This window comes from Zalophus californianus, chromosome 8 (assembly GCF_009762305.2).
Source record: "Zalophus californianus isolate mZalCal1 chromosome 8, mZalCal1.pri.v2, whole genome shotgun sequence".
NCBI lineage: Eukaryota > Metazoa > Chordata > Mammalia > Carnivora > Otariidae > Zalophus > Zalophus californianus.
Window position 1 is genome coordinate 140,469,754 of NC_045602.1, and position 6,670 is coordinate 140,476,423.

The following is a 6,670-nucleotide window of genomic DNA, read 5'->3' on the forward strand; positions in this document are numbered from 1 at the left end:
GCTGGAGGGCTGAAGAATGGCCTCTTGCGCTGAGGCTGAGAGCACGCTTAATCATGCATCACACAGAGAACGTCTCACACAGAGCATTAAAGGCTGGCTCAATCATGGAGCTGTTTCCTGTGGCTCAACAAGTTTGTAATAAACACAGTTAAACTTTTATTTACGGCACAGCTGCTAATTGCACCATAAACATTTTTCATCAAGCAATTGCTGTTTACTCATTTGCCAATCAGCTCATTATCCAACTACCTTTCTCCGCGCTCCCGATATTCCCACTTCCCAAATCCTGCTGTTTGTCATGACTGCCCCTGCAGCTGTCCTCTAGCCCCAGCTCCAAGGCTGTGCCCACCCACTTCCTGGCAGGTCACCCCTCCTCTGCAGCTTGGCAGGCACTCATCTGTCCTGCTGCCCCTGCTCTAGAAGCCTCGTCCCGTCTGTGGACAGCCCTGCTGACCGGTACTGGCTGGTCCTCCTTCTCTGGCTCCTGAACCTTGCAGCCCCCACGACACGCCTTACCTTGTCTCTCTCCTTGCTTTTGTCACAGCCTCTCAGCTTGCTTGGAGGTCTCCAGCCATCTCTCTACAACACTGGGGATTACAGAAAACTGCAACTTGGGATCCCTGAGGTTCATTCCTGTCCTTAAGCCAGCCGTGTCCCTAATACCCAGCTCTTGCTGTGTGCTTGTTGGTGCCCAGGATGGCTTCATCTCCTGGGAGGCTGGTCTCACACCTGTTCATGCCTTTTTTGTGTTCACTCACTCAACACTGAGCACTTCTTGTGTATGGGATGTGCTGGGAACTCTTCCCCCCAGCATTGCAGAAGCCCTCATCCCCTCCTCCCCACGTTCCCTCTGCAGGCTGGCCCCAGAGTGAGCCCACACAGTGGAGCCTGGGCTAGTGGATGGAACAGACTTTACACCCAGCACTCTGGATTCCCTGATGCCTGCCCCGCCAGACAGCAGGCCTAGGGCCTTGGCTTCTGAACTTTCTGAGAGTGACTGGTTAATCTTCTGGGTGGCATTTCTGGAGTCCTCTCTAGTCCCCCTCAGGACAGAGAAACGGGCTGAGCACTTCCTGTGGTCAGAGCCTCCCGAGATATCATTCTGAGGGCCTCCCCTCTATGCTGGGGGTCCAGCCATGTCACATGGTCAAGCTTGGGAGGAGGACATGTTTGCATGGGAGCCTCTTGGGAGGAAAGGGAGAGAGAACTACCCCATCCGACCAACCCTTTCTTTTCTTAGATCCAACACTATTAGAGCCCCTCCGATGGGTTTGAGTGTCCAGGCTAAAACCTGCTGGTAGGAAAGGCCATCAGGGCCCCTCCCCACAGGGGCTCCCTCCAAGGGGGAAGGGCAAGTCCAGGTTCCACACAAGGGCCTGGGGACCTGTGGGCAGTGCACAGGCAATAATGTGGGGAGCCTCAGGCTCATCAGAGTCAGGCGTCCTGGCCTCCCAGCAGCCTGCAGGGAGCGGCGGCAGAGGGCACAGTGTTCCCCGACCAGGGTCCCAGGCCCAGCGTTAGCAGAAATGAGCCCCGACCCAAAACTTAAAGACACAGGCAAAGTTTCACTGGGGTCACAGCTGCAGCTGAAGGGACACATGTTCATAACAAATGTGTCAGACAAGCTCCCTGAACAGTAGCCAAGGACAGTTTTAAAGGGGCTGAGGTGGGAAAGGAGTGATGTATAGGGCGGGAAACCCCAGGGAAGTGGGTGCACAGGCACAGCGACAGAATGCATTTCTTCATACATGGTGGGTTTCATCCGCTGGGCATTAAAATGAGGGGAAAAGTTGGGAAAGGTAAAATTTGGTGACTATCCTGTCTCAGATCCGTTTGAACCGGTCAGGGCTTGCTCCTTGGTCCATGCTTCCCTCTGCAAGAACAGTGGTGACAACCAGCAGGAAGGGAGTGCCCTGGGGTGCCTGGGTGCCTGCTGCAAGCGCCCCGCGGGCCCCACCCCTACCCCAGGCGAGAACCATGCTGCAGGCCTGTGCAGGACACGGGTTCCACAGTGGTACCTAGTGGCCGTGACTGGAGCAGCACTGCCCGCTCAGCGGTGGGACTCCGAGTCTCTCCCAGGGCCAGGGGCAGGAGGGGCCCCCTTTGGGCTGAGTATGCATGTTGGAGGAGGAAGTTTAGGAAGGAAGTCATGGACTTTGTGCTAATCGAGGGTTTGAATACTAATTGCACACAAATCAGCGAAACAGAAGCCCACATCTGGATTTGAATCTTGAGCTGGTGAGGGACCATTATCCCCACTCACCTTCTCAAATGTTTCCTGACCCCTTCTCTTGGGGTCCAGGGGAGGATCTGGACCAGGCCTGCTTTTCAGGTCTCCTGGTCAGGTGGAGAACAAATCTGTCATAGCCACATCAAAGTGGGACAGGCGGGCCCTAGGACACTCTGTCTTTAGGCCTGGGCATAGTACGTGGGGACTGGTATTTGTCAAGTATATCAGCGGACCAGTGGGTTGGGCTGTGTGCAGCCCAGGGACCTGGCAGGATGCCTTGGACCAGCCTGTGGGATCTGCACATGTAGGGGAGTCTGTGGGCCCTGTCTTGTCCTGGGATTGGACACTCTCCGGCTCTGAGTCTGGCCCTTTCTCCCTGTGCCCACCAGCCCCAACTCCAAATCTGGCAGGGGGCTCAGGCTAGGCCTGTGGTCAGGAGACAAAGAGCTGCCCGGGCTGAGGCCCTGGGCAGCTGAGAGGCGTCAGCTTGGGCTGGGGGATGGGCTCCTGACTTCTTGGACAATACCCTTTCCTTCCTTCATACCCCTCACCCCGACTCTGTTTTCAATCAGTTCAATTAGTACAACTTTAAAGCAATTAGAGAGAATTAGCAGCCGGGCTGCTGCAGGCATGTACCCCTGGCCCCACCTGCCCCATCTCCCTTTGTCCCCAGCTGGGCAGCTGCCCTGGTTCTCCTCAAGAGCCAGCTCAGGCCTCACCTTCTCTACAGGGTCTGTAGAGGGGAGGGCAGGCAGCCCCGGGGAGACTCGCAGAGACACGGGTGCTGACACTAGAAGTGGGACAAGTAAGGGGGACAAGGAAATGAAAATCCATGGGGTTGCTTTCAGAGAAGACAAAGAGGGAACATGGGTTCAAAGCTCAACCCCTGAGCCAGGGTGCTGAGTGCGAATTCAACCAGAGCCAGCCCCTCCTCTGTGCACCTCCCCTCCCTCCCCCACCTCCCTCCGCTTCTCCCTCTTCTTCCTCCTTCCTCCCCTCCCTTCCTCCCACTCACTGACCTCCTTGACCTCTCTTGCAGGGAGAGGATTAAACCCTTTCCCTCCCTGTGCTGAGGGCACTGGGTGTTTGTGACTCTCCTGCTCAGATAGCTGCTCCCACTTTTGTGATCTCAGAGGAAGAAAGGGGTGTGCAGCACTTTTCTGGGGAGGGGGAGATGTGCCAGGCTCTGCCTCCACTCTGTGTCCTCCAGGGGGCCCCAGGTGGGACCCCTTGCACTCCTTGGCCAGGTAGGAAGTTGTGCCTCAGAAGGAAACGTCTGTCTGGGGCTCTGGCGTCTGCATTCTGCATACCAGGGCGAGTGGGTGCCCAGCCCTGCTGCCCTGTGTGTGGCAAGGGCCTTCCGAGCTAGCTCCAGAACAGCATGGGGGAGGTGGTTCCTCTGTGCTGCAGAACCTCTGGTCGGAGGCCTGGGCCCCTCTTCCAGGAGGACGGATGGAGCGGGAGCAGGCCAGGTGCAGGCCCGACTTTGCAGACAGAACCCTTTGTACTGGGACCCACCCACCCCTCCCCAAGCCTTCCGGCCCTGCCCCTCCCCACTCCCCCAGCCTCTCAAAGAAGGCCTGTTCTCCAAGCCTCCTCTGGGAGACAACCCCCCCCCCCAAACCAGTGCAGCCTCCCTGAGATGTGTGTGGGCCTCAACAGGGCCCTTCCTTCTTTCACCCACATCCATACTGCTCTGAAACTCTTAGCAGGCCCTGAGCTGGGCGCTGGGTAAGGCAGCCCCACACTGTCCCTCATCCTCTCCCTGAGGAGTTGGATGCCAGGCAAATGGTGGTACAATGACTGTGCCAGTCCATCTGATAAGGCTGCCAGGAGGAGAGGACCAGCAGAGCTCTAAGGACACCAGACCTAATCTGGAAGCTTCCCAGGGAAGGCTCAGCAGGAGGATCCAAGGGGAGGAGCTGGGTGTGGCAAATCCTGGGAGGTGGGAGGGAGCAAAGCTGAATGTGGCTGAGCTCTAGGGAGAGAGGCCTGAGGCCTGAAGGGGGTCTGGCTGGCAGGTGGAGATCTGAAGCAGGGGGAGCAAAGGACTGGGTGGTTGCTGCTGTTGGGGAGGTGCAGGGAGGTGCTGGGTGTGTGTGTGTGTGTGAGGTCCCGTCTGTTCTCCAGTCTGGGAAGGGGCCTGCCTGACTCAGCAGGGATAACCTCATGCCCTCACATGTCATAGGGCCAAGCGAGGAAGGCCCACACAGTCCCCTGTGGATAGCTGAAATGGTCTGGGCAGGTCTCTGCGGGTATTTGCCCCTTGATGGCAGGAGGTGACGGGAACCAGCCCACCTCTACTTGTTAAACTGACACTTGGGTCTAGTCACCCTTGTCTTGCTCTGGCTGTCCCTGGCCATTCCTGGTGGCCTTCACTGGGCTCAGTCACCCTTGGCTCCAGTGCATGCAGGTATCCATGCTCCCTGTCCCCACAGCTGCTACTGAGCAAGTGAGTGTACCTGGGGAGGCCCCCCCCAGGAAGGGGTGCTGAGGTGTACAAGGCACTGGGCTCCTGACTTGCAGATCTCACAATCTAGTAAAATTCCATTAGAAATGGTGGGACCACCCACAGAGCCACTGTGACCCACTAATTCATGTCACTATCAGGTCAAAACAGAAAATGTTTTAGATGTTCCCCCACCTGAAAGGGCATCATCTCAAATCCAGGGTGACTTTTCACAGTTAGAGACAGTTTGCTTCATCAAAACCTCCTTTCTAACCTTGTGTGCCAGTTCCTGGGTTTGGGGGTCTCCCAGTAGAGAGGGGCTGCTTCCTGTGCCCCCCAGCCCCCACTCCACCGAGGGCTTCTGCACAGACACAGGATGAGTCCAGAGGAAGGTGGAGGGGTCCTCAAGTGATGCTTAATGGCCGGGACTTTCTCTCCCCGGGGCTCACTGTTCCCGCTACAAGTTTTCACTTCCTGAAGCAATTTACAGCATAACGGCCCCACACTGCAGGATAAATGTGAAAAACTGCCGAAGACAGTCAAGGGGATGAAGACATTTGGATGCCACCTGCAGAAGGCAAAGTAGCTGCCGGCAACTTGTGGTTGTGGTCTGTGGCCATGGCTCAGGCTCAGATCTGAAGGAGGACACTTGCCCCAGACCCGGCGCCTGTCTCAGGAGGCTCCCCGCCCAACAGGAGAGGCACAAGGAGAGGCACACCTATGCACCCACGGATGGGACAAGGTGCCGGGGGTGGGGGCAAAGGAGAGGGACCCCAGGGTGGGTGTGGTGCAGGGCAAGCCCCTGGAAGGAGGATGCAGCCTGCTCCTTTGGTGATGGACAATTGGAGAGTGTCTTTGCTGTGGCCAGCACGAAGAGAGCCCCCCGTGGGAGTGGGGGACCCAAAGGGCCTTGATCTGGAGGATGCACACTGACCCCCTCAAGGTATGCCTCTGAGCTTGAGAAGAGGCGTGTAGGGCAACATGATGGGCCTTGGGTTGAGAGAGAGGTAGACCACGGTGAGGATGGGCAGGGAGGCCTGGACCTTGTCCATGTCCGCTGCACACCCAACTAGATGGCAGCTGCTGGGGGGCTGGTCCATGCTTTGCCTTCTGGTGGGCGAGGGGCCTGTAGCTCTTATGCTTTCTCCACCTCCAGGCCCCTCCAGCATCCCCAGGGGTTCTGTCACACAGATGTGAGTGCGGACTCAGATATACACGTGCATGCAAAGATGTGCACATATATGTGCACGCATAGACATACAGATGTGCAAACACACAAATGTGCACACGCACAGATGTACAGATACACACAAAGACATGCATGCACACATAGACCCATGCACAGACAGGCGTGCACACACGTGTACACACGCACACACGTGCATGAATAACTGTGCAGTAAACCTGTACAAGATGTGCACATGCAGACATGTAACCACAGATGTCCTCACAGTGCACCGTGCACGCACATGTACACACAAACACACATACATGTGCAGTGAACCTGTACAAGATGTGCACATGCAGACATGTAACCACAGATGTGCTCACAGTGCACCGTGCACACACACATGTACACACACACATGCATGAATAACTGTGCAGTAAACCTGTATAAGATGTGCAAATGCAGACATGAAACCACAGATGTGCTCACAGTGCACCGTGCACACACATGTACACACACACATAAATGTGCAGTGAACCTGTACAAGATGCGCACAGGCAGATGTGTAACCACAGATGTGCTCACAGGTGTGCACACACGTGTACACAGAACACACACACAGCAGCCCCTCTGTGCGGCTCTGCTTTTGCAGCAACTTCTCCCATCTGTGGGTTCTCACTTCGAGACAGCAGAGCTCAGGGATGAGAGTGCAGTCTTTGGAGGCCTGGGTTTGAATTATGACTCTCTTCTCTGGGCCTTAGTTTTCCTGTCTGTGGACTAGGGACACTGGCAGCTCACTCACAGGTTGCTGGAGGGATTCAGT